Below are 24,447 nucleotides of genomic sequence, written 5' to 3' on the forward strand. Positions count from 1 at the left end.
TTAAGTGATTACCACCTATTCAGAGACAAAGAGAGGATGCAGAGGACCACTCTCCACATTCCCGCTTTGCTCCCAGGGGAGATGGGCTACTTAAGAGGGTCCCTCTCGGTAGTTTGGAAGACTGTGCCTCCTGACCCATCCTGCCCTTGGCCGTGCCCATTCTGGGCTCCGTGGCACTGTGGGGCTGTGTAGGGAGGCCTGGTCCAAACTGTAAGAGACCTCTTATCTCACTCCTGGCATGAATGCCCTTCCCACTCCATCCTGAAGAAGTGAGGCTTAAGTCTGGGAGACCCAAGCTCACTAACGTGGACTCAGAAATATATAAGCTGTCAAGGGGGTGCAAAGGAGTGTCATGATTGAAAAGGTTTCAAAATACTAAAAATGTCCGAGTGGGAAAGGGGAGCAAAAATACAAGAAGAAAACAAAGTCTCAAAACATATATGAAGATTTTGTTTGATGTCCTTTGAATTAGAGCTGGAGGACGCCTGGAGAGGAGAGAGTTGTTGGCCTTCCCCCCCGCCCCCCACCGCCCCGCCTGCCCCCAGGAGCCCTTTTTTTAGGGAAAGGAGGAGGACTTGTAGGCCTCAGATGTTGACTAATTTTTCTTTTCTTTTCAGGAAGCTTGTCTGCTGGAGTCCTCCTCCAACCGTTCTCTGCTCCTTCCAATGAGATCATTGTTTTGCTAACAAGTTTTGGGGTGGAAAAGAGTTCTGTGAATTTGTTCCAGAATAGATAGTGTCAATTTAACTGAGGCTCGCTCTTTGATTATGGAGTTGTCCCTCAACCTGAAACAAAACCAACTTCCCCGTTCGACCATATCCCTCTTCTCGCCTCTCTTTTAACCAGAAGCAGGTTTCTGTGACCAGAGTTGGGGGGCGGGGGGGGGGCGGGGGAAGCGAGCTGGCTCAGTGTTGCCACTGAAATAGGACCCTAATGAGCCTGGAAAGACCCTGGTTAGGATGTTCATTGTCACCCCCTCTGTCTCTGACCTGTGGTGCAAGGAAGAAAGAGCAGGAAACATGGTGCAGGGGAGACGGACAAATTAAGAAGCCAAACACCAAGAACATTCAAGAATGTTTTTTCACTAAAATTGGAAGTGACACACACGTCGATTCTATAAATACAAATTCTAGGGAAATTCTAAATTTGTACATTTTCATAGTCAAAGGCCACGTTAGTATTCATTTTTGTAGTTATGCAATGTACCACTTCCCCCAGTCTCTGTTCAACCCTGATACTGCTGCAGCCTGAGAGCATTGAAGATTCTACTACTTGAGTTTTGACTTTTGAAATGAGGTATGTTTGTAAATATACAGTAAACTGCCTTTGAAAATCCAGAAGTGAATGGGTTTCAGTCTGTCACTTACATTGAGAATACCAGGGTTTCTGGGGCATTTCTGTATATGCCCCCGCTCCCTTCAGATTTCACCCTCTGCTCTGTGGACACACCTGCTCATCTCTACTCTCCCTGCTGCCCTTGCATGGAGCCTGGCTACTGTTCACACTTTCTAGGATGTGTAGCAGAATAGTGGTTAATAGCACATTCTGAAGGCTGACCACCTGAGATCACATTGCGGCTTTGCCACATCGTGGCTGTGTGACTTTGGGTAAGTCACTTAATCTCTCTGTGCCATATTTGCCCCATCTCTAACACTCTGGGGGATAATTTAGTACTTATCTCATAAGGATGTTATACTGAATAAAATAAATTTATATATGTGAAGTGTCTACAACAGTGCCTGGCAATGTTATGTGAATGTTAGATATTGTTACTTTCCAATCCTAGAGTTCACATTTTTCCTCTGTGAGCCCCTCTTGGGTTGTTCCTCTCTCTGATAATCGAAACCCTCCCTGTTCCTTTTAAGAACTAAAGCTCCTTTTCCCTAGGAAACCATTGTCTGTCCCATGTACTCAATACACAGCATATACTACGTTATTGTGTTACTTATTTTCCCTTTTGTACCCTTTATCTGCATCAACTCCAGGATAGTAACACTCTTTTATGTGTTATGTATCTCCTGTGTCCTATACAGCGTTTTGCACACAATAGGTCCTCAAGTAATTTTTGTTATGCAGACTAGTGAAAACAGTGACAATGCACAATTTGGAAAAAAGGACGTAGCAGGAAAATAGAGAAACTATTTTGGGTGTGTTGGCTTCTGTTCTAACACTGAAGAATTCAAACAATCTATGCAAGCAAGAAGGCAGAATTTTCATCCTTTCTGGGTCAGAGCTGGGATGATCACACTTTCCTTTGTTGATATTACGGGGGTTTTATTTGAAATGTTGCCTCCGCTGACCACATGGGGATTTTCACTTATCCTCAAATTTGTATGATAAGGGAAAGATGCTGAATGCTCCAGCCAGTGCAATCCCACTTTAGCATTTCTCCCACAATAGTCTGCAAGTCGTTCTCCAGAAAGCTCTGCAGGACTTCGGCATGGGGGTGGCTCAGGCCTTTGTCACCACACATGATTATCCAGAAGGCAGGGACTCTGCATGGACCAGTGTGACGGGTGTTCCTGCGGGGATTCTGGTAGCGAGATGGATACACAAAGGTAAGTGCAGAGAGAGGGCGGAGAGAGACATGTGTAAAGGTGGCCTCATGCTTTTCCTGCTCAGATGGAAGAGCCTGTCTAGTCTGGCTCACTGAACGGATGTGGGTTTGTCCTGGGGTGAACTTGATGGGAAGACCTTGCTCTAGTTTTGAACTCAGTTCTTGGAAACCCGTGCCAAATTAATGTCTGTTGAATAAGAAATGAGTCAGTGAGTGAGTGAGTGGCCTTAAAAAGTCCAGGTTTGGTTTTAGGCCTTCAACTTGAAAACGTGAAAAAGACTGCCTTGGTCTGTTTGTCTGTCTCAGTGGCTCCGGCCACACCTGCAGTGTCTCCTGAGTTTTAGAATAAAATGGCGTCATAAACTTATACAATCTCTCAACCCAGCGCTCTAAGCCTTATTACAATCCTCTAATCCATTTTTAAAGTTGTCTAAGACACAAACATGATCACGTTACACTCACTCCTTCAATGGTCTTTTGCCAATTACAGAGAAAGTCCTGTCCCTTAGCACGGCATGCAAAGTGCACCATGTTCTCCTTCTGCCTTTTCTTCCCATCTTGTCTCTTACTGCTCCTCCATACAACATTCAAAATTCCATTTTTTGTGCTCCAACTATGGAAAGCTGTTTGCTGTCCTCCAATGTGCCTGGTTCTCTCAAGCCTCCTCACCTTTGCATAAACGGTTCCTCTGCCAGGCATGTCCATTCAGCCTTTTCTCCCTGGCTAATGCCTAGTCATTCTCCAAGCATCAGCTCCAGAGTTTCCTCCTGTATGAAGCTTTCTCTGGTCCCCCTCTAGGCAGAGTTAGGGGCTCTGTTCTCTACCTTCTCCCAGCAAACTTTGCTAATTTCTACCGTCACATACTTTCTGTCTCTCCAAACACAGTGACCCAGTTGAGGAAAAATATTCCATCACAGCACTGAGCATGATTCTGGTAGAGACTACTATTGTCCATAACTATAATTGTGGATTTGTAATATAGTGTAGTGGTTATATTATGGATATTGAAGTTAGTCTTGCCTGAGTTTGCATCATAGAACTTCCATTTTCTGTTCTGTGCCAGAAACCTTTCTAAGCCTCAGTTTCTCCACCTGTAAAATGACGATAATAATCATGTCTACCCCTTAGCCTTGTGTGAATATTAAATGAAATGCTGACTGGAAATGTCTTAGCACAGTGCCTTGATCACAGTGTGTTGTCAACATTGTAGTACAGGCGAGATAGAATTGGTTTTTGTTTCCTCTGCTTCAACAAGAAAGGAGCTGGGAAAGCACTTTGAATTCACTGAAGCCAGACTTAGAAGGAGATGAGGTTAGAAGCCTGAAGGTTGAAATGAGGTATGTTCTTTAGAATCACTGTAGGTGGTTACCTATAGAAGGTGATGGCCTCATTATCTGGGGGAAAAGGGATGGAATAAGACTCTTTCTTTTGAAGCCCAAACCCGGAGCTAGAGGGGAGAAGAGGAGGACGGGGTTCTGAGTCCCTGCGTTGGCAGACCGCTGAGCTAAACCTAACTCTGCTCTAGGTATGACTTGCAGCTAGAGTGGGGTGTGACAGTAAAAAGGAAGAAACGCTGACGTAAAAGTGCTGGAATTGAGAATTGGCCCTGTGACTGGGTACTGGGCTCAAGTCTCGCAGCCAACTTCTCCTTAGCTCTCAGTGCCTCACCACCCAGAGGTAGAATGGCAAGGTGGAAAGGTGCTGGGCTGGAATCCACTTGCCAGCCCAAGCTATTCTTATGCTGGAACAAAATAGAGAGTCCAGGGTCTTGGACTGGCTCCCATTACTGGCAGGTAGAAGGATAGGCTTGTTCATCAGTTCTCTGGGTTGAACTGGGTCGTATTAGTCACACAAGAAAATTTTGAACATGTCTGGGGGACCCCCTTGTTATGATATTGCCATTAGTGTTGAATGAGTGGATGCTATAAAGTGGGGTTGGTTTGGGATTCCCTAGTAGTGTCCAAAACGGGTTGGATGCACCACAGGGGTATGCAAGACAATCTACTGACGTGGGAAGAAAATATTAGAACTTCTATTTGTAATTTTTTAATCTATATAAACAAGAGAATAGCTGTTCGTTACTATTTAGTGTACAGATTAACCTGGGCTCCCTCACTGAGCCTGATTGTCAGATGGTCACATGTCGTGGACTTATGCGAGCTATTTCAGGGGAATGGTGGAACCTCACTCTATAGGGGAATTCACTGATTTGCTTGCTTTCAGAGAATTATTACATATTGTGGTTTATGTATGCCTGGCTAGTGTCTTTAAAATATGTAGTGTTGGGGCAGGCCCCATGGCCGAATGGTTAAGTTTGCGCTCTCTGCTTTGGCGACCCGGGCTTCACCGGTTCAAATCCTGGGTGCAGACATGGCACCACTTATCAAGCTATGCTGAGGCGGCGCCCCACATGCCACAACTAGAAAGACCCACAACTAAAACTATACAACTATGTACCAGGGGGCTTTGAGGAGAAAAAGAAAAAATAAAATCTAAAAAAAATAATAATAAAATATGTAGTGTTTGGTTTAATCTAGACAAACCTCACAAGATAGAAAAGTGACATAAAAAAGATTTCCACAGAAAAACCCAAAAACCAAGAAACAAACAATCCACATCTTGAAAATAACACCAGCAGCACAAACACAAGGCAACAATAAAATGTGTCAAAACTGTCATTTTCTTATGTGTAGTTGTTAAAGATAAACTGAGGCATATTAAACATTTTGAGTTTTAGCAAAAACTCATTTGAATCAGGCAGCATCCAATCCATCAAACAGAAAGGAGCCTGAGGAGCTGCACGGAATGAAAGACTTTCACAGTCAGAAGGGAGTAGGAACAAGGAAGTTATACTCGGCAGAAAAGCAGTTGGTTATTGCAAGCTTACCTTCTTGTGGGAGATGGCAGAGGTCTGTCGGGCAGGAGACCTAACTAGTGTTCATCAGGTGATTCCTGATTGACTCTAAGATTCCTTCTGTGGAAGAGCCAGAACTGGAATTAGGTTAAGTCTTGGTTTGGTGACGTGGGGCTTAGTGACTCCATTTTGGGCCTGTTGTCTTGTTTTTAACATAGTATAAACTCTTTGTCAACCGTTAAATGATGTAAAAACAATGATGATTTAAGCAGATCTGACAGTATGCTACATTGCAGATATTTTTTGTAGAAGTTGACTTCAATAACTTCTTTCAAGGTAAAGAAAGTATTTTAACAGAGTGAGAAAATAATTGCTTTTCAAAAGAAACCCACACTCTGAAAAAGGCTTTATGAAATGACGCTTCCATTGATAAGTGATTTTGTTGCTGAAAATGATTTAATGTTATCAGGAGTTATTCTTTCTCTACTCACCTACAAAATTTGAAAACAGAATTTTCTGAACTATTTTTAAAACCTTCCAAAAAGATCCAGGGTAGTTTTGACCCATTTGCTTAAAATATATAAAAGTGCAACACCTTGGAATTCACATGCAAGAAGAATTGACATCAGGACAGATGGCAGTTTACTAGCTAATGTCATTAAAAGCTTTGGCATAATTTGTCATGATTTGATTATTTACTCAAACTCTGGCAGCAAAGAAGAGTGAATGGAGGTGTCCTTCTACCCCACTCTCCTCTCATTATTAGACATCTTTCAACAAGGCAAAACAGAGTCCATCTCTCAATCAGAAAAATGATTTTACTTCTTCATCTAATATTTTTTTCCTTTCCTTTTCTCCAAAACCTTATGTTTTTCTTCTCTTTTCTCTGACACCACAAGATATAAGCCACATAGGAAGTATGACCACAACCGGTCATATTGTTTGCTCCCAAACAAGAAGTTTCAGCCACAGCTGCGTGAGCGCTTTTCTTTCTGGGACTCCACGTTGCTGGGGAATTTGTTTTCAGAAATAAAAAACTGGCCAGAACTCTGTTAAAATTGAACACAGTTACAGGTGCTCAGATTTTAGGATTTTCTATCCGTTAACTACTTAAATGAAAAATATTAAAACTGAAATTTCGTTTAATCTTCATGAGAAAATCAGAATTGTAACATTCTCAGAATTACATACACGCACACACACACAACCCCCTCTTGGAATTAAGAGAAGAAAGGAAAAATTACATTGATATATTTTCCTATATCTTTTATTTAGCAGGGTAGCAAGGGCCAACCCAGCACGTAATCCAGAAACTCTTTCAGTTTCTAGAAAAGTTACTCCTTGTCTATCTTTTCTTTAGAGAATCATGCCTACAGGTTGCAGCTGCAATGAATGCCAAATCTTCTGACTTATGAGCTGTTCTCACTACTGCCCCCACTTACCTCCAACTTTCTCCCAAGCCCAGCACGACATCCAAGCAGAGTACTAGGAAGGGAAGTGGGGAATTTCTCATTTAGGATTAGGTTCTTCTGAGAATAACATGGACCACTCCTCTCTCCCCACCAACAAAAAGTACCTTCATAAAGAAGTGTCATTCTTTCACGTAAAATAATTTCAGAGACATTAAGTCCAGAAGCGACGGCAACCTCACAGTCATCAAGGAACTGGTCTTTCTCCAAAGTTCTGCTCCAACATGCTTAGGGAGTGGTCCTTCTTCTGGTACAAGACGGTTGCTGGAGTTCCAAATGTCACTTCAGCAGGGTGGAGGGCAGGCAAAGGAAGGCTTTTCAGTCTTTAAGGAGAACTCCTGAAATATCACACAACACTTCCACTTATACCACATGGGCCAAAATTAATCACAAAGTAGCCCTAACTGGAAGGCAGATTGAGTATATATATATATATATATATATATTTGCTATATTCCAAGCTAAAATGTGGGCTTCTCATGACTAAAGAAGAAGAGAATAAATATTGAAAGGTAACTATCATCTCTGTCATACCTCTCATTCCTCCCTTTAATTATTTTATATTTTATCAAAACAGAAAAACCCATCTCAATTATGTAAAGGGGACCCTTTTGTACTATGGAATCTAATTCCTTTTGTTCCATTTCCTGAAGAATTTTGAGTTAGTGGCCCAGAAACCAAACTCCAGAGGGCTAGACTTCCATGACAGTTCATTCTCAAGGCGACTCATCTTTGCTCCAATCCAAAAACCAATCATTCCTGCTACCATTCTGTTCATTAATGATTCCACCCTCCCATTTTGTTATTAACAGCCAGAGAAACTGGAAAATCTCGAACATGTACTCAGGAGGCTGGAATTCTAAGAAATGTTACTCAAAGTTTGAATTATTTTAAAAAAAAGAAATTATAGGGCCTAACCACCAAATATCCCAGTATTTCCAAATTTCCAAATTTCTAGATATTAAGGCATTGTGAGATTCCAGCTACTTGATAATTGACCAATTAGCTCTTTATATGGATGTTCTGGCCTCAGTTTTTAAAAAATGATACTCCCTTCTGGTCAAATTCCACATTTTGGAAAAATCATCTTCTTAGTATTTCAGATTCTTCTGTAAGGATTTTGTGAACTATGTAGAATGTCTGCCATCTCTCATTTAATACTTGTTAAATCTACTTCTTTATTGTTGCTAACTTCCTAATTTATCTTCTTAGTATTTTTAGCATTATCTAAAAATCACGGGACTTCTTCTCAACAAGTCTTAACATTTCTAGAAGAATTTTTTATAATAAAGACTATGTATGCATGCATAAATGCATATCTCCTGTTTTGATCCCCAAAAAAGATCTTTGTGCCAGGAAGAGATGGAAAGAGCATGAAGATCTGCAGGAAATCCCAATCCGAGGCTGTACTCAAGTGTTTCCCTCACTTGTAGTTTGTACACAACATTTCTGTTGTGGCCAATTGATCAAAGAAATGTACAGTGCTCTGGGCATGGTCTTTGTGAGATGTTTCCTAAACCCGCATTTTAGTTATTGAAATAGTTAGAGGAGTTAAAATTAATTTATTATGTTTGTATAAGATTTATTTATAACTTTCAACTGGTCCTCAGGTATTTTCTGGCTTATTCCTCATCAGTTGAAGATATCAATATTTTTCCTGCAGTGTTTTCCTTGTGGTTTTATTTTTTCTCTTCTCTTTCCCTTATTCTGACTCATACCTCCATGTGAGAAGAAGAAGAATGTAGCACAGAAGAACGCCAGAAGCACATAGAGAGTAAGAGAGAATGCCAGAGGTTATAGGGAGTAAAGGCTGTCATGACGCTAGTTAGGCAACTAATTCCTTCAAAATCATCTCCATTCGTTATATTATGCACTCACTGGGTATATCTTGCCAAAACCTGAAAGGTGAACTTCCTGTAGGTCGACCAGCTCTGAGGTTATGCCTGCTTAGAGCAGAAGGAGGCAGTAAATAGTTACTATGGAGGGAAATCCCAGTGGGAGAAGGGGACTAGAGGAGATCACAGATGGGCATTATTGACTGGAAGTAGGCAGAGCTCTACCAAGACCAGAACCAGACAACCAGCAGAATGATGTTAAACCTGATGACCAAGAAATGACAGTTAACATCAAGGTCCATGACAGTTGTAAATTCATAGAGGTCAGGACTAAGGACTACAGCAAAGAAAGGAAACTGCTCGTCACATGCAGGCAGAGGTGGCAGGGAGATGGATAGAGCTTTAGAAGCATTTGCAAGGACTGCTTCTCTTGCCTTGTGGTTCTTGAAGGATATTGATCTGTTTGGACCTGGGAACTCTGCAAAACCAATTGAAAGTGTGGCTATGGGGGCCCATCAAAGAAAAGACTACTTATTTCCTTATCTTCAGAAAAGGAACTTCTGTTCCTCTTTAAATTGATGCAACTACTTAGAAAACTCTATTTTGAAGGTACACCTTTAAATTTTTTACAGTTGGCGTTTCAATGGCCCAAACTCCCTTCGCAGATGTTTCTTTCAAGAGGGCCCTTGCTGTAAAAGTGCCTGACAAATTTGAAGTGAGACATAAAGACAGTAGTCAGAAGACAGGAGATGATGCCCTTTCAACAGTCATGGTTTTTTGTGAAAAATTTGGGTTCACATAAATATTTTGCATTGCAAGAGTAGCCACAGGAACAGAAATTTCTACAAAAGATTCTTTATGATGTCAGTTTTGGATTACATTTTGAGAGTAATTTTTCCATCCACGGACAATTAGATTTTGCTAATTTGCCATGTTTTTAAAAGCTTTCTTTAAATCCATATCACAATGACAGGAACATGCTATGGATATCAAGCAGGGCTCATGGGAATGGCATTAGAGCGCAAAGGTTTGGTCTTAAGGTGTTTAGTTTTGATCCAATACACTTTGTGAATGACTTCTCACCAGTAGTTTAGTAATTGGGATCTGCACAGAAAGAAAAATATGCTGTGACTAAAGGCACAGTAAGTATTAAAGATGCAAATTAGATCATGGATTGTAACGGCAGATTGAGGTAGATTTGTAAAGTATGAATAAACTGGACTCCCTCTTAGAAATGATGTTGAAACACACTATCTTTCAAAGGAAGTAGTTTCAGAACTGGCTTCCCAAATGTATGTTGAAAAGGAGAAGTAACATTTTGGTCTTGTGACAAAAATAAACCAAATACATTAAATAATAATCAGACACTATTCAATTCTCACCTTTGCATGCTTGTGTTAGCCAAACACAAAATTTCAAGCCCAATGACTTGACCACCAACCACAGTATAAACACTATGAAAGAAGATTTAGAAAAGTCCAGAGCTAAAGTTTCCCCTTTTGATTTTAGGAATGAAGAATGTTGTTAAATCAGAAGACAATCTTTTCCCAAATTTCACATAAAGAGAAAGGAGAATATTTGGGCAATTCAACGATAAATTTTTCATTTGAATTTTAATAGATATAAAAGTAACTCATGCTTAGAAATGAAAGCAATGATGTCTTCTTTTGCAAAATAGAGGTGATAATAATTCCTATATCATCAGGTGATTCACCTAAATAAAGTCCTTGAGTGAGGAGATTGCTCAATATAGGTTCATTTCCTCAATTCAAAGACACTGGTCAAAATATAACTATGAATATTCCTTTGGATCACTTAGGATAAAGTAAATCATGATGAAAATTTAATTATTTTTCACTCTTAGATCAAAATAGTTCTTTCTTTTCAAAGAAAGCAGAGAACTGCAGTAAAAGTAGAGAAATCTTTAGAAAATTACTTCCTCCCTTCCAAGAGTGCACCCCCATACACCCTCACACAAGGACACTACAGGACTTGGCTATAGTGACTAATACACTAACTACTATTTTGTAACTCTGATGTCTGCAATTAACAGAGATAAATATTTAAGAGTTAAAATAACTCTTAAAAATTTCTTTTTATAGAATCATAAAGGAGTTAAGGGTAAAAACAGCAACAACAGCAACAGAAAGACAACTTAAAGGCTCTTCATGGGAAGCTGGTGGTGTAATGGAAAATACCTGATATGTATAATCACAAGTTTGAGTTTTAATTCCAGTTACCCACATAAGCTCTTTGTGCCCTGGAGATTACATTTTCTTGCCCGGGAAATGGAGATGATACCTGGTGTGAGATTCAAATAATGAAATTTAGAACATTCAGCCCACTGCTGTCTCATAGTATTCACTCAGTCACTCATTTAGCAGAGGTTTTATGAGTTTTTACACTGTGTCTGACAGTGTGTTAGGCACTGAAAATAAAGCAGTGAAAAAATAGACATGGTTTCTGCTCTCTAGCTTAACAATATGGCAGAAGAGGCAGGCATTAAGAATGACACAAATCCGAGTGATGTCAGCAATGTGGCAGAGTGAGCTGTTCCCTTTAGCTCATCCCCTTTGAACTACAACTAAATAGACATCCATTGATCAATGAAGGATACCCACACAGCACAACAGGACACCTGAGAGACCCACACAGCTATACATCTGAAGGTGGCTTGACTACTCCCGGGGAGGTGGTAGAGACAGGCCCCCTTGGGGCCATATGCATGTGTGCAATGGCTCTCCCAGCTGGAGCACCATAGCACTGCTCTGGCCCCAAGGGTGGAAGCGTGCCTCAGTGTGACTGTGGGAACAGGTGATGGCATCTCTGAGTGCCTATGTGATTGCTTTTCCAGCTGGTGGGAGAGCCCACAGTGCTGCCATGATCCTCAGGGAGTGGCCCAGGCTTGAAACCAGTAAGGAGTCCCTGCCCATCAAGCATAATGGCTGGTGAGACCTAGAAGGAGATGGCAGCAGATCTGTGTGCCCAGGTGAATGAGGTCCTGACTTCCACAAATGCCCATAGTACCACTGTGGCCTCAAAGTGGGGAGCACATCTCAGTGGGACTGTGGGAGCAGATGGCAGCAGCCCCGAGCCCCCATGTGATCACTTTCCCATCCAGTGGGAGAGCCCAGAGGGCTGCTGTGGTCCCAAGGAGTGGCCCAGTCTTGGACAGGCACAGCTGACAGGTATCACAGTGGACTCAGAATACACAGCTCCTGCTTCCCTCTATCCCCAGTGGCAGCAGGTGGAATCTATGACCAGATACTATCACTATGTGAAGGCACAAATCCACCCCATCAAATAGTATGAGAAGTTATATTAATACTCCAGACCAGAAGGAAAAAGACAAACACCTAGAAATCAATCCTGAAGGCACAGAAATTTACAATCTAAATTACAGATAATTCAAAATAGCTATCATAAAATAACTCAACTAGTTACAAGAGAACTCAGAAAGACAGCTCAATGAAATCAGGAATAAAATTAATGAACAGAAGGAATTCTTCACAAACGAGATTGAAATTATAAAGAAAACCAATCAGAAATGTTGGAGATGAAAAACACAATGAGTGAGATACAGAAAAATCTGGAGTCCTTAAATAATAGAGCTGATATTATGGAGGACAGAATTAGCAATAAAGAGGATAGGAATATAGAAATGCATCAGATGGAGGAGGAGAGAGAACTAAGACTAAAAAGAAATGAAGAAACTCTCTGAGAAATATGACTCAGTTAGGAAACGCAACATAAAGATTATAGGTATTCAGAGGGACAAGAGTGGGAGAAAGGAGCAGAGAGCTTGTTCAAAGTCATAATAGCTGAGAACTTCCCAAACCTGGGGAAGGAGCTGGAATTACAACTAAAAGAAAATAATAGAACTCCTAATTACATCAATGTAAAAAGACCTTCTCCAAGGCATATATTAGTAAAACTGGCAAAAGTCAATGACAAAGAAAAAATATTAAGGGCAGTAAGGCAGAAGAAAATAACCTACAAAGGAACCCCTCACAGGCTTTCAGTGGATTTCTCAGCAGAAATCTTACAGGCTGGGAGAGAGTGAATGATATATTCAAAGTTCTGAAAGACAAAAACCTACAGCCAAGAATACTCAATCCAGCGAAAATATCCTTCAGATATGATGTAGAAATAAAAACTTTCCCAGATAAACAAAAGCTGAGGGAGTTCATCACCACAAGATGCTCGTCCCCCCAAGAAATGATCAAGAATGCCCTCATACCTGAAGAAAAAAGAAAGGGGTACAAAACCGTGAGCAAGAAATAAATAGGCAGACAAAATCAGAAAATTGCAGCTCTCTATCAGAACAGATTAGCAAATACTTAATTATGACATTAAAGATAAAGGGAAGGAAAACATCAAGAATACATATAATCACTTCATTTTAACCACAAACTCACAACACAAAATGGAATAAGTTGTGACAACAATAATGTAGATGGGAAAGAGGAAAGGGATGGAACCTGCTTAGACTAAGGAAATAAGAGGATATCAGAAAGTGGACAATCTCGTCTACAAGATCTTTTATACACACCTCATGGTAACCACTAAACAAAAAAACAGAACAGAGACATAAATGATAAATAAAGAGAAAACTGAGAAAACCATCATAGAGAGCCAAACTGAAATGACAGTCTGAAATACATAGAATGAGAAAAAGCGAAATATAGAACAAAGGGAAAACAAGTGATAAAACGGCAACATTTAGCCCTTATATATCAATAATCACTCTAGGGGCCCACTCAGTGTCACAGCAGTTATGTTTATGCACTGCTTTGGTGGCCCAGGGTTCACCAGTTCTGATCCCTAGCACGGACCTATGCACTGCTTATCAAGCCATGCTATAGCAGGCGTCCCACATATAAAATAGAGGAAGATGGGCTCAGATGTTAGCTCAGGGCTAATCTTCCTTAGAAAAAAAAATCACTCTAAATGTAAATGGATTGAATCCTCCAATGAAAAGATACAGAGTGGCTGGATGAATTAAAAAACAGGACCCAAAAATATGCTGCCTCCAGGAAACACATCTCAGTTTTACAGACAAATACAAGCTTAGAGTAAAGGGATGGAAGATGATACTCTAAGCTAATGACAAAGAAAGAAAGCAGGTGTTGCCATACTTATATCAGATAAAGTAGACTTCAAGATAAAAAAGGCAATGAGAGACAAAGAGGGGCAATATATAATGATAACAGGGACATTCCACCAAGAGGACGTAACACTATAAATATATGCACCTAACACAGGAGCACCAAAATACATAAAGCAACTGTTAATTGACCTAAAAGGAGATATTAACAGCAACCCAATAATAGTAGGGGACCTTAACACCCCACTTACATCAATGGGTAGATCATTCAGACAGAAAGTCAACAAAGAAATAGTGGAACTAAATGAAAACCAGACCAGATGGTCTTAGTAGATATATACAGAACACTCCATCCAAAATCAGCAGAATACACATTCTTCTCAAGTGCACATGGAACATTCTCAAGGACAGACCATACATTGAGAAATAAGGCAAACGTCAATAAATTTAAGAAGATTAAAGTCATATCAAGCATCTTTTCTGACCATAATGCTATGAAACTAGAAAACAACTACAAGAAAAAAGCTAGGAAAGTCACAAACATGTGGAAACTAAACAACATGCTACTGAACAACCATTGGATCAATGAAGAAATTAAAGAAGAAATCAAAAAATATCTGGAGACTAATGAAAATGAAAATACACCATACCAACTCATATGGAATGCAGCAAAAGCTTTCCTGAGAGAGAAGTTCTTAGCAATACAGGCCCACCTTAACAAACAAGAAAAGTCTCAAAAAAAAAGCAATCTTAAACTACACGGACATAGCTAGGAAAAGAAGAACAAACAAAGCCCAAAGTCATCAGGAGGAGAGAAATAATAAAAATTAGAGCAGAAATAAATGAAATTGAAACCAAAAAAACCGCTGAAAGGATCAGTGAAACTAAGAGCTGGTTCTTTGAGGAGATAAACAAAATTGACAAACCCTTAGCCTAACTCACTAAGAAAAAAAGAGAGAAGCCTCAAATAAATAAAATTAGAAATGAAAGAGGAGAGATTACTATGGATACCACAGAAATACAAAGGATTATAAGAGAATACTATGAAAAACTATATGCCAACAAATTGGACAATCTAAAAGAAATGGATAAATTCTTAGACTCATACAACCCCCCAAAATTAAACCAGGAAGAAATAGAGAATCCGAATAGACCAATTACAAGTAAAGAGATTGAAACAGTAATCAAAAATCTCCCAAAAAATAAAAGCCCAGGAACAGATGGCTCCTCTGGAGAATTCTACCAAACACTCAAAGATTTAATACCTATCCTTCTCAAACTATTCCAAAAAATGGAAGATGACAGAACACTTTCTAACACATTCTACAAGACCAACATCACCCTGATCCAAAAGCAAGACTAGGACAACATAAAGAAGGAAAATTACAGGCCAATATCACTGATGAACATAGATGCAAATATCCTCAACAAAATATTGGCAAACTGAATACAGCAATACATTAAAAGGGTCATACACCATGATCAAGTGGGATTTATACCAGGGATGCAGGCATGGTTCAACATCCACAAATCAATCAAAGTGATACACCACATTAACAAAGTGAGGAATAAAAACCACATGATCATCTCAATAGACACAGAGAAAGCATTTGACAAAATCCAACATCCACTTATGATAAAAACTCTCAATAAAATGGGTATAGAAGGAAAGTACCCCAACATAATAAAAGCCATATATCATAAACCCACAGCCAACATCATACTCAATGGGGAAAAGCTGAAAACCATCCCTCTAAGAATAGGAACAAGACAAAGGTGCCCACTCTCACCATTCTCATTCAACATTGTGCTGGAGATTTTGGCCAGAGAAATTAGGTAAGAAAAAGAAATAAAAGGAATCCAAAGAGGAAACAAAGAAGTGAAACTCTCACGGTTTGCAGATGACATGATTTTATATACAGAAAACCCTAAAGAATCCATCAGAAAACTATTAGAAATAATCAACAACTACAACAAAGTTGCAGGGTACAAAGTCAATTTACAAAAATCAGTTGCATTTCTATACTCTAATAGAACTCAAGAATACAATCCTATTTACAATTGCAACAAGAGGATTAAAATATCTAGGAATAAATTTAACCAAAGAGGTGAAAGATCTATACAATGAAAACTATAAGATATTATTGAAAAAAAAAAATCAAAGATGACATAAAGAAATGGAAAGATATTCCATGCACATGGATTAGAAGAATAAACATAGTTAAAATGTCCAGTATTTAAGTAGTAACCTAAAGCAATCTACAGATTCAATGCAATCTCAATCAGAATCCCAATGACATTCTTCACAGAAATAGAACAAAGAATCCTAAAATTCACATGGGGCAAGAAAAGACTCCAAATAGCTAAAGCAATCCTGAGAACAAAGAACAGAGCTGGAGGCATCACAATCCCTGACTTCAGAATATACTACAAAGCTACAGTAATCAAAACAGCATTATATGGTACAAAAACAGACACACAGATCAATGGAACAAAACTGAAATCCCAGAATTAAAACCACACATCTACGGACAGCTAATCTTTGACAAAGGAGCTAAGAACATGCATTGGAGAAAGGAAATTCTCTTCAAAAAACAGTGTTGGGAAAACTGGTCAACCACATGCAAAAGACTGAAAGTAGACCATTATCTTTCACCACACACAAAAATTAACCCAAAATGGATGGAAGACTTGAAGAGAAGATGTGAAACCATAAAACTCTGAGAAGAAAATATAGGCAGTACATTCTTTGACATTGGTCTTAGAAGGATCTTTTTGAGTACCATGTCTTCTCAGGCAAGGGAAACAAAGGAAAAAATGAAAAAATGGAACTGCATCAGACAAAAGAACTTCTACAAGGCAAAGGAAACCATGAACAAATGAAAAGACAACCCACCAAATGGGAGGAAATATTTGCAAATCATATATCCAACAAGTGGTAATCTCCAAAATATATAAAGAACTCACACATCTCGACAACAAAAGAACAAACAACCCAATCCAAAAATGGGCAGAGGATATGAATAGACATTTTTCAAAAGAAGATATATAGATGGCCAACAGGTAAATGAAAAGATGTTCCACATCACTAATCATTAGGGAAATGCAAATTAAAACTACAATGAGATATCATCTTACACCAGTCAGAATGGCTAGAATTGCCAAGACAGAAAAACACAAACGTTGGAGAGGATGTGGAGAAAAGGGAACACTCATACACTGCTGGTGGGAATGCAAATTGGTGCAGTCTCTATGGAAAGCAGTATGGAGATTTCTCAAAAGATTGAAAATAGAAATATCACAAGACCCAGCTATCCTACTACTCGGTATTTTTCCAGAGAACTTGAAGTCAGCAATTCAAAAAGACTTATGCACCCTTATGTTCATTGCAGCATTATTTTCAATAGCCAAGATGTGGAAGCAACCCAAGTACCCAACAAACAATGATTGGATAAGGGTGTGGTGTATATATATATATATATATATATATATATATATATATATATATACGTATATACACAAAATGGAATACTATTCACCCATAAAAAAGACAAAAATCGCTTCAGTTGCAACAACATGGATGGAACTTGAGGGTATTATGCTAAGCAAAATAAGCCAAATAGAGAAAGACAAACAATGTATGATTTCACTCATATGTGAAGATAAACAAACACATGGACAAAGAGAACAGCTTAGTGGTTACCAGAGGGGAAGGGGGTTGAGGGTTGAGTGTAAGGGGTAAAGGGGCACATATATTTGGTGACTGACAAATAATATTGTACAACTGAAATTTCACAACATTATAACCTGTTATGACCTCAATAAACTAAATAAATAAAAAGAATGACACAAATAATAGTTCGATAAATAAGTAAAAGTTAATTGCGACTAAAAGTTAGTTCCCTTTCCCTTCTCTTCATTTGTAATAAGGAGAAGATTTGTTCTTTCTATTTTCACTTGTGAGAATTGTATGAATTAATGAATGTGAATCCCTTTTGGAAATTCCAAAGTTCTCTACAAATGTCCATTGCTATATTTGTAACAAAAATTTAACAAGCACATGCTAATTGCAAGACGCAGGCTCTAGGGAAAATATAAAGATTAACTGGACACAGGTCTGTCTGCTCTTCTGAGAGAAGGTCAGACAACTGGGCACAGTGAAGTATAACTGCAGGCAGAAAGTGCTTTGAGACAGAGGGGGGAAAGTAATTGGCTATTTGGAGGAGGCAGAGATGGGCTCAGTTGGGAGGGCTCAGGGACGACTTTATGGAGCAGATGCATTAGAACTGGCCTGGACAGTTAGGGGGCAGCTGGACTTGGGGAGATGAGGAAACAGAATAAGCAAAAATACAGAAGTGGAAGAAGAAGGGAGAACAAAGAAATAGTAGGTGGTGCACGTTGGCTAGACTGAAGGAGGCATTAATGGCAGCAGTTGGCAATAGGAGTTTGGACAAGTAGTTTGAGGTCAGATCATAAAGGACTTTAAGCGCCAAGATAAAGAGTGTGATCTGTATTTTTGACAGCTGCAAGCTATTATAGGAATTTGAGCAAGACAATAACACAACGAGCTGTGAGTCAGGAAGAGTAATCATCCTACAACAGTGTGTCAGACGGATCACTATGACTGTTGATATAATTTTGCTGAAGGATTTGGAGATAGAGCTTTTCAAGTCTTGCATTTTGTTCTCTTGAAATCCAGGGTCCTGAAGCCATTAGAGTTGGAGTCGTCTAGGGAACTTGAAGCATTTTTGTTTTTGGTGGTACTGAGTCATGTAGAAGATAAACTTCCTCCTCTGAATAATATAGAACTCATAATATAAGTCCATAGAGCATATTTCTTTGGTGAAAATAAAGCACTCTTTGTAACCATATCTCTCATTTGCCTTAGCACGGGCCACATTATCTAAAATCCCCTATCATAGAAATAGGGAAGAGAGACACCAGGAAGTAAAAACAATTGTTCTAAAAACTAATCTGCTCTGACTCACCATTCTCAAAGGTACACACCAGACCCTCTGCCTGCTTCACACTCACTCAGGTCTGTGACTTTAGAATTCAGCAATGGCTGATCAAAGCAGTTTAATGAAACATCCCTGCTTCTGGAACTCCCATGGGCTGTGTGCACAGAACAAGCTGACCCTGACCCCATCTCTCCCTCCCCACCCACGAGCCTCTCAGAGCCAAAACAGCTGTGGGAGATGAGTGGCAGCTGGTCAGCCAATCAACAGGCAGCTGATGGATGACAGGCTCTATTTGCAACTGAACAGAGGTGCTGGAGGAAGCCAAGTTGCCCCACCCAGCTGGGTTCAGAACCTCTAGACTGAAAGAGAATAACAGATGTTCATTTAAAAACACCAACTACAAACCCCAAACAGAATTTTACTACACAAATACATGCCAGTGAATATTTGGAGAATAAGAACATTTTTTGCCAGCCCTCACAGGGCGTCTAGAAGACAGGCACAGAGAAAGGCCTACATATTTCTGATCTCTGTCACATTTCCACGAGGAACTCCAGAGACTGTGAGACACTGTCTTGGTATGTCCCTCGGAGGAGCTCCTGGGGCTTGTGCTGGGTTTGTTTAGAGCCAGGGGCCAACCTGGGACTGGGCTTCCTCTTCCTAAGACAAGGAGAACTAATTAAGTAGGAGCAAGATAGGCAGCTGAAGACTTTGTCCTATTACTTCATGGAAAATGTATCACATTCAATAAACACATTTAGCATGAATTTGCCAACATAGAGGAAAATGACGTTAAGCCATCAGATAAGCTTTTACAGAATTCAAAGTCTAGAACTTAAAATTATCTTCCTCCAAATAAGCAACCAGCAACTAGGGTTGGGCCCTCACTGAGGAGCAGATTATGTAATAAAGGGAGGCAGCCAGAGGTTAAGCCCTTTCTCCCAAGGATGAGCGAGTAAGTGAAAAACTCCCATAAAGGAGAAGGCTACCTCAGGGTCTGCTCTTCAAAAGCGACACCTTGCTGCCTTGGCCAAAAGGCCAGTGTGTTTATGGCCAAGGTGGGAGGTTATAAGCTCTACAAATGGTGAGGGAGGTGCCAGAAAGGTCTTGAAAGGTTTTTTGGTCTGGTCTTTGGGCTCTAGTCTACAGTTGTGGCTCTGTTTTATCTGAAACTGCCTTCAAAGTGTTCCTAGCTCAATTCCGAGAACACCTAAACCTCCACATCAGTACCAGGATTTCCTGACCGCTCAGATCTCTTCTGGGGCATTACTCTGTATTTAGGGAAGGACAAAATTGTTTTCCAGTAAACTGGACATTGTGCCTGTCCAGGGCAGTCTTTCTTGGTAACTTACTGTGAAGGCGGAGCCTTGGGTAGAGTTCAATTTACTTTAAGAAGCCTAGGTGATTCCTGTGAGGATTATGGGAGTAGAAATGGACTCCAAGAGGCATTCAGACTGATGTGCTGGACCCCAAAACACTAGAGGTGGGTCAAGAGGCTATAGCAGGGTTCATGGAGCAGAGGTCACAGGCAGAGCTGGGACAGACCTAGTTCTGGAGTAAATACCTGAGTCTAGGTATCCTGCATCGTTTAAAAATAAGACTCATCGTCACCCACAATTGCATTCAGTGAGTGACATCCCAGGGGATGCTTCCCACCTTGCATAAACTGTTCTCAGTATAATTAACTAATGGAAATATTTTAGATTTCTAAAGAAGCTTCGGACACAAGAGGCTTAGACTTTTCTCTTTTAGGTTGACATACATCTGCTATTTCTGCTGTGGATTTGTGTAGGGTGGGAAAGTTTAAATAATTTCTTAAAAATTATTAATACAATGCATCTCATTTTATGTGTTTGTTTTCAGATTATTTTAAGGAGCTCCCTTTGGAAGTACAGGAGGTCCTTGTTACTCAATAAAAATTTTATCTTGAGAGAAGGCCACCAAAATCAATCCATCTCAACAGGTACCAAATGTCATAGCAAATAGTTTAAAGTTTGTTTGCAACCTTATCTTGAAATCTGAGAGAAAAACATGAAGTTTATTTTATTTTAGATTTAACAAATTGAGTTGTAATTGCAAATGTGCACTAAATTCTTAGGATGATGAAAGACAGACTCAGCTGTTGATTTGGGGGAAAGTAAAATTTTCCTAAGAAAATTGCATAACATGACCTAGTATCCTTCGCTCACAGTTACATTCTTATAGCACAGTCCCAATGAGGATCACATTTTCAAGCTTATTCAATGTCTTTTCAATAGCTTAATTGATTTTCCAAAAGAAGTACTTTAATCTGTTGATATCCAAATAATTTTCATTTGAAGAACCAAGCATTTTTTCATTCTTGTTGATTTTCTCTTCTGCCAGATCCATTTGTCACTATCTTTGCATGTAATTTCAGCAGTTCCTCACCATTTCTTATCAGATGAAGGTGCTAATTGATGGGCAAAGTTGCTACATGGAAAACAATGTTCAGGAACTAACTTTGTAAGGAAACGGTCCATTATTTTTGCGTTACAAGGACACTTGCTTCTCTACCTTGTGCCTTTAGATGACAACTCCGATAACAGGTATTTCATGCAATTTTTTTTCCTTGAAAGGAAGCCAGGGCAATTATTGCATCAATTCATACATAGAAATTATAGAAACCGTAGACTCCCAGAACCTTCAAGTCTAAACATTCACCTGGCTTAGCCACCTAAGGTTTAAATTCTCTGCTAAGGAACTCCCATTTTAACACCTTCTTCAACAGGGAACTTACTGCCTTCCAAGGCACCCGTTTGAACAGCTTCATCTTTGAACAGCTCTGATATTTATAATATTTTCCTTATCGTAACCTGAAATGTTATCTAATGTTTGGGCATACAAAAGTACAGCTGTCAGGATGATGGAAAAACACTGTGGAGAAAAGGGAGGAAAAAATCAACTGGATTATTTTTTCCATTGAGGTAAATTGAGTTTGAATAGTTGGGTGAACCTTTAACTGGCTCTATTGCAGTTGAAAACACAAGAAAGAAATTGGTTCTTTTCAGCTTGAGTCAGATTGTCACGCTCTGAATATTTATAGAACAAATAGTTTCAAATCTCTCTCTAAATACTTGTGTCTTTCAGTAAACTGGGTGGATATTATTCATTTGACATCATAAAATATTTGTTTTCCAAAAATCTCTTAAAAATAACCTCTGGATTTGAAATATTGTTTTATGCAATATTTCTATCTATAATTACTCACTCATACAGAAATTGTGATTATTTAGACACACCAGCTCACCATGAATGGGTGTTCATGTGTCACGTTTTAATATCCATCTATTTTGAGACAACATTAAATGAAAAATAAAATTAAGCACAGTCTTTTCAAAATAATTACTTTATTTCTAAAAATAAAATTAAAACTATAATCTTCTTCTTGCTTTTTTTTCTTTTTTTAAGTTTTAAGTATAGCCAGGTTAATTTAGGTCCGACATGGTAAAAACAAATTCTTTCCATCTTATTCCAAGTTTATACTCGGGAAACTTTTTTACAACAAAGTCATTAAAACCCTTAATTAACTGACTCATTGCTCCTCAGTTTCCAAATCATGCAATTGTGCTTCTCTTTAACTGGAAGCAGAGGTTGTGGGGCTCTGCTTTCCCTTCATATGTGGGGATGTTTACTGTTTGATGTACCTGTGAGATGTGTGGAGGGTGTTTCATAGCTCTGGTGCATCTCGTGTAGCTCACGCCCACTATCGAGGGTTTTCTCCCTGAGGCCATCCATCCCCCTGGCTCCTCCAGGGCATCCTCCACATCACACTCATCTGTTGGCTAGAGTTCAAAACCTGCTTTGCAGAAGGAAATCTCAGAGTGCCAAGCTCCACTCAGGTATTATATTACAGGCATACAGTCTCATTACTCCTTTCAGCTTAATCCAACCTTACACGATCATCAGGTTTCCATGGTTACCGACAGGATCAGTGTCTATTTCCCAGCTCACTTCCAGGCCAGGGGAGCCTTGAGTTTTCTCCCTGAAGTTCTCTGCTCACTGTTGAGGAATTGGCAGCAGCAGAAATGAAGCATTGATGTTTTCTGAAAATTATAGTGACGGCCATTTCGGGGGTGGATTGGAGAGGATGAGTTTGGTGGTGAGAAGACAACTGGAAGACTTTCGAAGCCATAGAGGCAAAAGCCCAAATGAGACGAGAAGTGTAAATACTGCTTTGGCTTCTGATTTCATGCCAGATTGGCACGAAATACTTAAGAAGTGAATCTCCTTCCAATGTTTAATCACTTCTCTTTGTGTTTGGGGCTTAGCACCTCTCTGACTCTTCAGCTCCCTCCTATGTTGTTTCATGAACCTTTTGCCTTCAGCTGGAAGTCTGAGTTTATGATTGCTCTTCTCTTGTACAGGCACCATTTCCCCACTACTGGCTGAATATTAGCACTGCGATAGGCACGCTCATACATTAAAAATAACCATTCACAGTCCCTCATAGAGACAGAAAGTAGAAGAGTGGTTAGCAGGCACTGAGGAAAGAGGGGAACACGAGTTACTATTTGATGGGTACATAGTTTCAATTTGGGATGATGAAAAAGTTCTGGCGATGGTTGGTGGTGGTTTCACAACAATGTGAACGCACTTAATGCCACTGAACTATATACTTAAAATTCGTTAAAGTGGTAAGTGTTATGTTATGAATATTTTACCACAGTAAACAAAAAAAAGAGGGAGAACTTCTGGCGCAAACCAACCCAGAAGCTTGCCCCACTTCAGAACATTTTATTTGTGTGAGCTGACAAATTCCCTGTTGTTTACAGCAATTAGCTGTAGATTTTCTGCTATTTGAACCATGAAACACTCTAATAAAAGTCATCATTAGAAAAAAAATTAACCCTGTTATTGATATTAAAAAAATTCACATTTTTATAGATGAAGAAACTCAGTTCAGGGAGGATGAAAATTTGCCTGTTACACAACTAGTGAGCAGTGAACCTGGGATTCCAGTCTAAGGTTTGTTTGTGTGGAAATTTTGTGCTGCCTTCTCATAAGCAAAACAAATCTTATCCAATGGACAAAATCTCCAAATATGGGAAGTGTTCTCCAACCAGAATTTCTTTTTTCAATCTAAGTTGTTTCCCTTGTTTTTGATGCAGTCACTTACTCACATTTATTTGTACTGACTCTGAATTTTCCTGATAGTTAATGCCAAGGATCCTGCCAAAATCCACCATCACAAATTATTTATAAAGGGATCACATGCCTTTATCTTCCACACTTAACTTTTAAATAAAAATAACATTTACAACTTTGGAATGTCACCTGTTAACAGATTCAGACAAATTCTGCTTTGAACTTTCTAACTCACTTTGGAGACCACATTGTATTTGATCTTTATTCTGGAATTTTTGCAACAGACTTTGGTTAAAAGTATTTAAGTTCTAACAATACAGTTTTTAAACAGAGCTTTCTGAGATGTGGTTACAAACAAATGTGACTGTTTTATTAAAAAACAGCAGAGTTCAAATTAATATTACTGACTTCAGAGCAGACATCTTGGGAAAGTGTAGATAGGGATGTTTCAATTACTCATTCATTGAAACACATAACACGTACTTATTCTATGCCAGACACTCAGAGAATTTTTGAAAATCCATTATTATATTTCCTCCAAAGCCAGTTAATGAACCA

The 24,447-nt window shown here is 39.3% G+C and overlaps 2 long non-coding RNA genes across 2 annotated transcripts in view; one reads left to right on the forward strand and one right to left on the reverse strand.

Annotated features, from left to right (window-relative positions):
- Nucleotides 1-1,062: 1,062 nt before the first annotated feature.
- Nucleotides 1,063-24,447, reverse strand: part of LOC139076919 (uncharacterized) — a 34,286-nt gene continuing 10,901 nt past the window's right edge. The window contains exons 2-5 of the long non-coding RNA XR_011528973.1: nucleotides 6,988-7,218; nucleotides 6,854-6,896; nucleotides 5,445-5,531; nucleotides 1,063-2,533 (exon numbers count right to left, since the gene is read on the reverse strand). This is a non-coding gene — a long non-coding RNA (uncharacterized lncRNA). The remainder of the gene's footprint in view (nucleotides 2,534-5,444; nucleotides 5,532-6,853; nucleotides 6,897-6,987; nucleotides 7,219-24,447) is intronic.
- LOC139076920 (uncharacterized) overlaps nucleotides 2,171-24,447 on the forward strand; it is a 32,371-nt gene continuing 10,094 nt past the window's right edge. The window contains exons 1-2 of the long non-coding RNA XR_011528974.1: nucleotides 2,171-2,558; nucleotides 20,647-20,746. This is a non-coding gene — a long non-coding RNA (uncharacterized lncRNA). The remainder of the gene's footprint in view (nucleotides 2,559-20,646; nucleotides 20,747-24,447) is intronic.

Source organism: Equus przewalskii, chromosome 18 (assembly GCF_037783145.1).
Source record: "Equus przewalskii isolate Varuska chromosome 18, EquPr2, whole genome shotgun sequence".
NCBI classification, from domain to species: domain Eukaryota; kingdom Metazoa; phylum Chordata; class Mammalia; order Perissodactyla; family Equidae; genus Equus; species Equus przewalskii.